This window comes from Solenopsis invicta, chromosome 3 (genome assembly GCF_016802725.1).
Source record: "Solenopsis invicta isolate M01_SB chromosome 3, UNIL_Sinv_3.0, whole genome shotgun sequence".
Taxonomy (NCBI): Eukaryota; Metazoa; Arthropoda; class Insecta; order Hymenoptera; family Formicidae; genus Solenopsis; species Solenopsis invicta.
The window spans coordinates 15,292,550-15,304,169 of NC_052666.1; the positions used below are offsets into that span (position 1 = coordinate 15,292,550).

At 37.7% G+C, this 11,620-nt stretch overlaps 1 long non-coding RNA gene across 1 annotated transcript; it reads left to right on the plus strand.

The window, feature by feature from the left end:
* Positions 1-5,014: 5,014 nt before the first annotated feature.
* On the plus strand, positions 5,015-6,801 carry LOC120357258. The gene is made up of 3 exons (XR_005574419.1): positions 5,015-5,391; positions 5,458-5,630; positions 6,210-6,801. It is a non-coding gene; the product is annotated as an uncharacterized LOC120357258 (long non-coding RNA).
* Positions 6,802-11,620: the final 4,819 nt, after the last annotated feature.

Consider the following 11,620-nt stretch of genomic DNA (forward strand, 5'->3'; position numbering starts at 1 on the left):
TAAAAGCGAGGACCAGGTAGCTGATATTCTGACAAAACCTTTGGCGCGTGTCAGATTTGAATACCTGCGAGACAGAATGAATGTGAGAGTGAGAGAGTCAAATTCTGGAGAGAGTGTTGAAACTATTTAGAATTTGGACTCTCGTGCCTGAGCCTAGTGGCCTGATGGTTCTAAGATACGGATGCCATCTCTAGGCTATTGTGTTCAACCCTTTTTTATGTATCTCTCTGCGCATTTTGTCAGTTGAACACCGACCTGCGTTTGTAACGGTTGCGTACATGCAACGGACGTATTGCACGTATATTAACATAATGCCAATTGTTAAATAAATATCCATAGAACCTTAACATACAATCTTTAATAAATTAGCATTAAAAATATTAAAAGCATAAAAAGTACTTGAAAAAAATGCGCAGTGATTGAAAGTTTATATAATATTTTGTAAATTTGTTAATATATGGGAGGGTCCTGTTTTATCACGTTGCAATTGACCACTGCATTCACAGCAAACGGTGTCTAGAATTTTTTTACTATTCAAGCACTGTAGTGAATGGCTGGTGGTCAATCACAACGTGGTTAAAAGAAAAATTAACAGGCACACAATTAATATTTTGATATTATTTTCAAGTAGAATTTTACTTTAATGAAATTCTAATTCAAAATTTAGTTACAAAGATATTTGAAGTTAGAAATACATACATTTTTGTAGAATTAAGTCTATAATAATTAGAGATTGTATATTCTAAAATTTTAATTTAAATGTAAGTAAATGATAGTTTGTTCAATTAGCAATATCTGCAAATATCTAACATATTTTATATATGTTCATTAAACGAAACGTCCATACACCTCTTCGAGAGAACTTATAAAATAATATATGCGAGGTCTGTCAACAATAAAATATGAAATGCTTGCTCTCGTATTGTTTTCAATGTTTGGCAATATTATTCCACAATTTCCTAGAAACAAAGAAAAGAATAATATATAAAAATTAAAACATTTACAAAATATGAAAACCGAGTTTGATAATTTTACAAGTATTCTATAAATATTATTTCGTTATAGTCAACGTTGCAAATACACTGTACTACGAAATTAAATTCTATCTTCATACTTGAATCATATGAATAATCAGTCAATATAAAATTTAGAAAAAATTAACAAATTGAAATTGTTTTATCGGTTTTATTACAATTGCTCTTGTAATATTATAGAAAATATAAATATTTTTAATTATTTACCTTTATACTCTACGATTTTGGTAGTAGCCGTTAAATCAGAAGTTCTAATTTACCAATGGCAATATTATTCCACAATTTCCTAGAAACAAAGAAAAGAATAATATATAAAAATTAAAACATTTACAATGTATGAAAATCAAGTTTGATAATTCTACAAGTATTATACGCTTTATCATTAAATCGTTATAGAAAATTAATTTGCCCTTACAATAATTTAATAAAGTTTGTTAATAATAATATAATAGTAATCATAATAATAAGTAAAAATTTTGTAATAATAAAAAATTAGTTCTTATAAGCTATTTTAAGAAGAAAGCGTTTAAAAATTATTGAAATAGAAATGCAAATTAAAAAAGTTAAGTTATGTAAAATATATTATACTTATACCAAGTAATAAATATGCTACACATAAAAGCAAATTTAAGACCCAGACTTTTATTAATTACCCTAGTCTCATATACAATATATTTAAAATTTTTTCAGATTTTTTATTTGCTTATAAAAAACTTGTCACTTAAAAAAAATTAGGAAAAAATTAATTTTTCTACAATTTTTCCTCTATTTTTCAGATTTTTTCCTTTTACATATTATACTTAAATCTTGTTTTTTCATACATAGCATTTTTATGTCTTATACAATTTATTTCCTCACATTTTTATTTTTGCTTACAAAAAAGATTAGATTCTTTCATCCAGTTTTGTGATTTCACGGTTCTTAAGATTTGCAAATCTTAAAAATTTCGTAAAATTACGGTAAGTTATAGATGAAGATTTAAAAAGATATAATTTGGAAAATTAAAATGAGAAAACCAGAAAACACGGTATAAAATTGTTTTCTTATACTTATTTTTCAAACTATTTTTTAATTTTCATCTATAATTTATCGTAATTTTATAAGATTTTAAATCTGCAAACTTTGTAATAAAATTACAATTGGAGAAAAAAAATTACAGTTTTTTTTATAAACGAATAAAAAAATTCAAGGATTGTGAAATAAATTTTATGAGATATTCTAAGAAAGTATAATATTAATGCTGTGTATGATAAAATATGAAAAAATACGATATATTTGAAAGCAAAAAATCTAAAAATAAGGGAGAGAAACTTATATATATTTTCTTCATTTATTTTTATAAAAAAATGATCATTTAATGAGTAAATTATTTAAGAAATTACAAGATATTTTTAAATAAAATATAAGAAATTTTTGAAAAATTATAAAAAGTTTTTTTATCAGAGTTACGCGTGCCCCCATCACATCGTGAAGGCGGCGTGATACGTTCTTGTGCGCACGGCGGGATTATCATGTTATCCTCACGGGGTGATTGCACTATGCGAGCTTTTACGCGTACACGCGTACGCTCATCACATTCCGTTTGTTTTCTGTTCCTGAACTCTCTAAATAAGTGTACACTTAAAATGAAATAGATAGATGTTTCAAAGTTAGCGAAAGCAAGAAGGAACGTTCCAGTGCAGTCTAGTGCAGGAATAGAAAACAAGCCTATTGTGAGGGCACTGTGATGCACTTTTGCACGCACAACGTGATTATCACGTCGTGAGGATAACGTGAACTCACGAATTGTTATCTGGGCATAGCCGACTATTGCATATATCACTTAAAAAATTATTATTAAAAAAAATGGGAAGTATTTAACTTAGAAAAAGTTTTTATTTCTAAAGTTAATATTTAAATTAAGTACAGTATAGAGATTATAAATTTAGTACAGAGATTAATTTTTTATAGTATTTTAAAGTTTAAAATAGAATATATATATATATATATATAAAACACAAGTTATAAACATGCAAATAACAGAATTATAATTTTTGTTATTAATGATATATCATTAATCATTGTTAATGTATTACATACCTTTGGTCGTTCTAAATAAATTAAGACTAAATCCGTAGTCATAAAGTGACGCTAGAAATTTCAAAACTTCAACTTCTTCGTCTTCTTCTTACGCTGGCCTATGAATTTCCAATTCTTAAAAGAATTAAAGTTAAAGAGTTAAAAGATTGTAACAATACGCCCCTCCACCGTCCGACTACCCGACCTGTCCAGTGACCGAGCATTCTCGATCGCTCCCTGAAGACAAGCATTCTCGTCGCTCTCCTGTTCCTCGACGGGCATTCCCGTCGCTATCCTCGGCCGAATATTCTCGACCAGTCGACTCCGATATCCTCAACGAGCATTCTCGTCATTATCGCCGGCCGAGCATTCTCGACCAATCACCGTCGTTCTTAAGTACCTTCGTTGCCACACCGACACTGAGCCGACTTTTTGTAACCTAATCATCGACAGGGCATCCGCGCCCTGTCAATCCAGCGCTCAGCTGCATGGGGTGCGCTCAGGCGAACCGCGGAGACGAACACCCATGGAATTTGATTCTATCCATGGGGAAATTTTCCAAACTAAGAAGTCGCTATCTTTCTGCATACTTACAATTTATGATTAACGTAATGACCAATAAAATCTAGTCGTTACATTAATCATAAACTGCGAGTATGTAGAAAGTGGTGACTTCTCAATTTAGAAAATTTTTCCATGGACAGAATCAAATTCCATGGGTGAACATACTGGCGGCAGACCGCATTCACGACGCACGCGCCCTCGCGATTGCGCTAGCCAATCACACCACGTTCCGCGGTTCCCCCGATCAAACGGACCAATCGTCCGCATAACCTGTCTCCGATTAATATTACGTTCACGTAACCGCGAATAATTATGTATTTAAATTAGCCTTAAGCCGTTATTTGGATTAGACGTTAGTACTTTCCGCGTAGCTTTTAGTTATTTTTGCGTATCTGTCGCCATGCCTGCAAGCTGCTACTCTTTTTCTATTCTTTGATTGTTCTTTTGTATCAGATATTACGCGCTCTTTTCATTCTGCGGCGTTCTCAGACGCAAACTACTGTTTTTCACCACACTATGTTGACGACTACATTTATGCTTCTAAAATAAATCCTTTTCTTTTGCCAACTTAATCAACTGGGTACAATCAATTCGAACAACTGACCAACCAACGAGCCTGATCCGGTCCGATCCCGAAATTCCCGCACCGCACCACTCACACCGGGGGAAAATCGCGTACCGTTACAAGATGTCAAAAACTGGATAAAAAGACACCAACTTAACCTCCAAATCATAGTTGTGGGCTTTGCGGGAACATATATTACACACATATGTATACATTTCAAACAATAACGCACTGTCGACTCACACCGACTATCGTTAACAACTTACCGAGACCTCCGGTAACAATCGCAAACGCATCGATACGGCTAGTCAATATATTTGGGATTTTTACGATTTTAGTTATCAAGAATGTCGATATCTGTAGTTACAGAATAATCTTTTACGATAATCATGGACATCGATAGTTAACGATAGCAATATTTGTCGTTAAGGAGTTACAGATTACCGCTACAGGCCAGAAATCTGAGCTTTAAACGTCTACACTTATCCATCCGGACGAGACGTAGGATAATTAAATAATTAAACAAACTTACCGTGAAGTTCGATTATAATTATGCTGTCTCGTCCAGATGGATAAGGGTGCATCCCGACGGAAGAAGAAATAGCGGAAGAGCAGTTACGGAAAGGAGATATTGTGGGAGGTCAGCCGGACGAGAACCGATAGCGCACGTTGCGATAACCCGGGCGAATCCCGATAACACACGTGATCGATAGCACACCACCATTTACAGTAACCGATGCCTAGAGTTTTTCCGTTAGTTGGGTTAGATAAGTCAAGATAATTGATTGGTGGGCTATCGCACCGCGCGCTACCGGATCCCGTCCCGATAGCCTACCAACCATTTATCTTGACCTAGCTAACCCAATCAACAAAAAAAACTCTAGGCATCGGCCGCTGTAAGTGGTGTGTTATCGGTTCCGTATGCTATCGGGATCCACCCAGGTCAGCCAATCGGAGCAATTCCGTTTCTGTTCCGTTCCGCTTTGATGAGTGAGCTCCCCACATATGAATGTTCACGTAACGGAATTAAAACGGAAAAATTAACCTTACTTTCGTGAAAAGTTTTCGAAGGTAACGCGTGTCCAAAGTGAGACAAATTAAAAAAAGAAAGTTCTCTACGACCTGTGGATCGTATCATCAGTTTTTTATGTTCAAGGAATATCATTAATGGTAAGTAATAATACATAAATATATAACATGTGTTAAAAATGCTGTCTCACATGTGTACTTTTTCAGGTAAATTCAATAAAATTATACTTTATTAACTAGGAAAACAGATAGATAAAAAAAATGAAGATTTAATAACTATAATAAAAGAGAGACCAACCCTGTATGATTATTGAATACCAATAAAAGAACGAGTAAGGAAACAAAAGGATCAGTTGTGGCAGAAAGTCACTGTTTAAAAGGTACCATTTATAAGTATTCAATTATGTTTCTTTATTTACGAATATTTTACTATTTCTTTATGTACACACACGCACGCACGCATGCACGCGCGCACGTACGCACGCACACACAGGGTGTCCCATAACACTTTATAAATACTTCAAGGAGCAAAAGAAGTTAAATTTTGAACTACAAGTTTCTTTGCCAATTTCGGATTATATCATTATTTATCGAGTTATTAACGGCTAAAATTGATCAATCAGATTGCGCTCAGCCAGAGTGCCCAGAAGCGTAGCGTGCCGTAAGGTTTCTCGCGCTTACTGTAAACATTTCTACCCCCCCCCTCTCTAACCGCCCACCGTGGTCCGACTGAGGAAGCATCCATTTGGACACAGTACAATTAGACACAAACCAGGGACTCCGTGCGGAACTGTCGAAGCGAACGGTCGTTCGCCCTTTCTTGTGAATTTACATATATCAGTGAACAAATTACTTCGTCTTCTTGAACTGAGCTAAACAGTTTCATCATCACCTACATAGTTGCATCTCGACTCAGAGACATAAGAAGTTACATTTACACATACATTATCTCCTCGCAGAGGACAACTAGAGAGAGATAAATGGAAATCTGAAATAGTTAATGGCGGAAGGTGTGGCCACCTATATCACGCCATGCGGCACGAGGCAGTCTGAGCCGCCATTTGTAATTATCGCACGGAGTTTGTGAATATTATACGGGGGATAAATCAAACTAATTGCACATCTAGATCCGTAAAAAGAAACGAGGATCCATTTCCAAAAGAGAAAGAAGAACTGTATTAAAGATTATATTGTTGAACGCTCGACCGGAAGCCTCTTACACGTCCTTATCAGCAAAAGAGGAAAGGACTAAAGAAAACGAGAATCCTCTACCAGGAGAAAAGGAACCCCATTAAGGACTACAACATTGGATCCTTGACAATCCGGAAGCCAGTGAGTACTCCCGACTACTTATCTTAGCATTAAAAAAAAATAATAATAATAATATTAAAGGTACACATATAAATGCAAATTAGAAAGAATATATAACTATAATTTACTTTGGTTAGTTATAAAAAAAAAAGAACACAATAAAGTGGGACTATGGTCACATTCCTTACTACTTTCTTTTAATCTGAACAGGATCATTATACAGGGTGATTCAGAACGACCCATGTGTCCCTGTAAAGACGTGTTCTTGAATAAATTCTGAGACTATTTTTCCTATACGAAAAATTTGTCCGATACTTACTTTTTGAATAATAAGAGGATAAAGTTAGCGAATCACGGGCCGTGTACACATGGTAGACAAAGGCGGCGCAACTCACCGTCCGACGCGGGCGCTTACCTGTGTCGGACGGTGAGTTGCGCCGCCTTTGTCTACCATGTGTACCCTTCCCGTGATTCGCTAACTTTATCCTCTTATTATTCAAAAAGTAAGTGTCGGACAAATTTTTCGTACAGGAAAAATCGTCTCAGAATTTATTCAAGAACACGTCTTTACAGGGACACATGGGTCGTTCTGAATCACCCTGTATACCATTCTTATATCTCATGAGTCTGCCTTTCAAAAACTATTCACGGAGTTAGTGAGTCGCAATGAGTAATTTATAATCAAAATTTTATATAGGAACGGAGCTCATTCACTCTTGGAACAAGATCTAGCTAAATTTAACAAAGTAACGGAATTTATAATAACCAATAAATTTGCATATTGTCAAGTAGTTGTATCTAATACTTTGCTTCAAAAAAAAAAAAAAAAAAATATTACAAGTATAATCTCTACAAAATTGCAAAACAAATGCTCAAATAGTACATTCCAATATATACCCTCCCCCCCAAAAAAAAGAAGAAAATTGAACATTCTCTGACCCAAAGAATGTGACCTTGTAGCGGCCTGTCATGGTAAATACAACTGGTATGGTTTATATATATCTATAGATATATACCGGAATTCAAGACATTTAGCCGCCCTGTCTCCAAATAAACATACAAACACTGAAAAGTTCTCTCCTTTCAGTTATAATTGTTACATATCTTTACACTCTAACCATGGTATGCAAGAATATACCAAACCATTAACGTCCCATATATAATAGATATAAAATCACTAAATCAAATATTACAATTTCTACCTGTATTTTATATCTATATTTATATTACGACTTATAGTTTATAAACTAGTCAGAAACATCTAAAGCAATACATCTGAGATCTCCATCCAAATAAACTATTTTAAGAAACGCAAAGTGAATAATATTACTACCTCATAATCACTCAAAGCTTTATCAACATGTTCAAACGCGAACGCTCCTAAATATTTGTGCCTTAACTTTATTCTTAACAAACGGTATATTAACTTAGATATACACTTCTTATCTCCTTTATGATAACTATTGTGACGTGACGCTCCGCAGCGCCGTCCCGGAGAGCGATAAGGCCGTGGAGGGTATCCTGGGTTGCGCCTCTCTCTCCCCCGGGAGGGAGACGGGGACGAAAAAACCCCGTTGAAATACCGCCTCTTACCGCTCTTTGATTTTAATTATCCGCATGTTTTTTTGTTGTACCGTCACGTATATCTTGTTAAGAGCGTTAAGGCGTACCCGAATCAGCGAAACCTGAGCGGACGGCAGTGCGAAATGTGTGTGCCCGACGAAGATCCGAGCGGAGGCGTCAACGAGGAAGCCGAAGGAGCGATGGAAGGCGCACCGCCGCTGAACCCGCGCCGGAAAGCTAAGTTGCGGTTCCGCCTATTTATTACTACCGCCTATCTTCCCGAACAACGCCTGTATTAACGCCATCCTTTATTGTAGCGAACCTTGCCGGAGAAGCCTCCAAATAAAACCAGCGGACTGCAGGCCGCTGAGCCATCATCCCGGAGAATGCCGTCAAAAGGCCTGGCCAGCCCGACGACTGCAACAGGGAATAGAATGCGAACCTGGAGCGTCAACGCAGAGAAAGATTTCGGAACGTCCCGTCCGTCCCGCCGACCGCTGAGTAGAAGAGCGGCAGTCGCCATGACAACGGCGCGGAGCACCGAGGGAAAGCGAGAGGGCAAATCGCAAGTACCGGAGCAAGGGAGAAGGACGCACGACCGCTCAAGAGAGACTACCGCTAGGAGCGAGAAGGATGCGCGTGGGAACGCGAACCAATCATCGGCGAAAATCGGCGAAGAGGGACATTGTGACGTCACGAGAAAATTCGGCTGAGCCCGACGAGCCGGAAAGCGCGGATCGGCTTATCACTGTCGTGTGCGCCACCGCAACGAGAGGTACAGCCCAGGAGCCACCGATCATCGCCTACCGATATCTCATTGTAAGCCGCCGCTCCGGTAACCGTAAAGGTGCAATTTCACGCAGCGAGTAAAAGCTGGCATTTTACCCTCACTCAATCGCAACGCAAAGCAGCGTTAAAAAGCTAAACGCTATCGCCTCTATCCTTTTCATGTAGCGAATAAAAGCTGGCGTTTTACCCTTACTCCACCCAACTCCACCGCAACGCAAAGCAGCGTTAAAAGCGGCAATTGTTAAGTACATAATCTGACATAACCGCAAAAATGGAGTTGGAATATTATAATCAATATATCGAGTATGTAAAATATTATAAACGCAGTGGCGGTTATTGTTGAAATTAGAAGACGACGTATAACTGTTGCAATTGCTGCAATGTATTTGTTAAAAAAAGAAAAAGAAATAGATATAAAAAAAAGTTTTGGGTAGCTCCGATTTTTGTAAATCGTAATGAGTACAGTTTCTTTTTTGCATCGGGCCGAAATTGTTACTAATGTATTTACCGCTTTTAAGATAAAAATAATATGAAATTTTATCTATGTAACATTCATCCCTCCATACAAGAGTGCCGATATATTTCTTTACTTTCTTGTATGGTACAAACAATTGTTTTACACACACCACAAGTATATGAGGGTATAACAGAAGTATAACAGAATTTCCTACAATATAAAAAACACAATTATTAACACATATAACAAATAAAGCTATCTAACATAAATAAAAAACAAAAAGCAACCTAGGCTAAAAGTTTGCTTACTATATGTATATAATATATATTAATTTTGTTTGTATTTTCAGATGATGTCGATTGATTTAACTTTTCAGTCATAATTTTTTTCCTATATATTCACTTTTGGAAGGTAATTAATTTGGAATGTAATATTTAAATTTCAGCGTCGTTTTGCTAAAAGTTGGACTGTGTCGAACTTTGAGCGTTTATCCTCTGAATTTGCCAAATTGATGAAAATTGGTGGAGAAGGGATAAACGCCAGCGTTTAGTCGCTAAAAGTTGAACTGTGTCGAACTTTGAGCGTTTATTCGCTGGATTCACCAAATTGATGGAGAGGGGGTAAAACGCCAGCTTTTATTCGCTGCGTGAACTTGCGCCTTAAGTTAAGTCCTTGAGTGAGGGTCGATCTCCGCGCATTTCCCGTAGTCATACCGTATACCGCACTTAAGTAAGCGGTGCATCCCGCGAGTAATTAACTGTGCCGAAGTGACGACACGTCTAGCGAGATCGACCGCAGCTCAAGTATCGTTGAGTCCCTCTCGGGGTGGGAGGGTCCCAGATGCGCACAGACCCAATCGGACACCACCAATCACGTAATCTAATCTAACTCAACCAACGGAAATACTCTAGGCATCTGCCGCTATAATTGGTGGTGCCCAATTGGGTCTGTGCGCATCTGGGACCCTCCCCTCGGAGTAAGGACACTGACAGTCACTCGTATCGTCTAAATTGTAAGTAAAATCGCGTATCGCCTTGTGCCACGTAATTGTAAATTGTCGTCTCGTATCGAGCCGTAGTATTAAGGATTATCGTACCGTATCGTGCCGTACCGGGGGATTTCGGAGCACGATTGTGCTCCGGCCGAACCCGTCGTGGAGAGTTTTTGTGATAGCGGGATCGCTCGGTGCGTGAAATTCGCGCGGTTCGGTCTCGGCGAGACGCGGTACCGTTCGGCCTCCGCGAGATTCGTAACGCCGCGGAGTTGCCGCGAGAGCCGGCGATCGGAGTTCCGCGAGATAATTATCGGGATTAATAGTCGCGAGTGAGGGCGTGACGCCCGTACGGATTTTACGTGCGAGGAGAGTATTGTTCGTGCCGTACGAGTTCACGTGATGATCATGGTCGTGCAGCGTGTTATTATGTCGTAGTAATTATCGTGCCGCGTATTTTGTAATTCGTCCCGTCCTGATGTGTCCTGCGATTTGGTGATCTCTCGATTTCCTTTGGGACGTTTCCGCGTAGCGAGAGTGCGTCTCCGTTAATTCACGTGCCGTTCGCGTTAATCCGTCTTCTCCGTTAATTTTCTATTCTCCAGATTACTCTAAAAGTATCTCCCACCGCTTGTAACTGCGTAACTTTTGTAAATTCCCTGTACTCGTTCACCGTTTCTCTAATTATGCTAAAATAGATTATCTTTTATTGTTAAAATTACCCATGGCGTTGTGATTGCGTTTTCCTCCCCTTCCCCGCTACACTTAAGAACTGCACCCCTCTGCCATTTGCGGAGCAAGCCGCGGGCAGCGATATTCGTCTTGCCATGTCGCGTATTTACCGCTTTTCGTAAAGTTTCGCACCAGGTGCGAGAGATCGCGCCTGGTGCCCAATTACTAATTAAGTTGAAAAATTTTCGTTACCGCCCTTCTTTCCCTTTTTTATTGGGCATACTCTCCTGCGCTTGGCGAGCGCAGGAAAAGTACATCGCGCTATTTATATACCGTTATCTCAAATATAAACAAAATTTCATTTCCTAAGTGATTAATTATAAAAAGTGATACCACTTTATAAGTAGAGATATCTAGGGTGAGAGATATAACTTACACACCCGCGAATTTAACGTCTGAATGATAGTTATTTATCGTTAACTCAAATATACATTTCTCACTTTTTCAGTATTATATATAGATATAGTTTTATATTTTTATTTATTTGGCTAATTATTTATTTATATATTGGAAGTTTATATGAATTT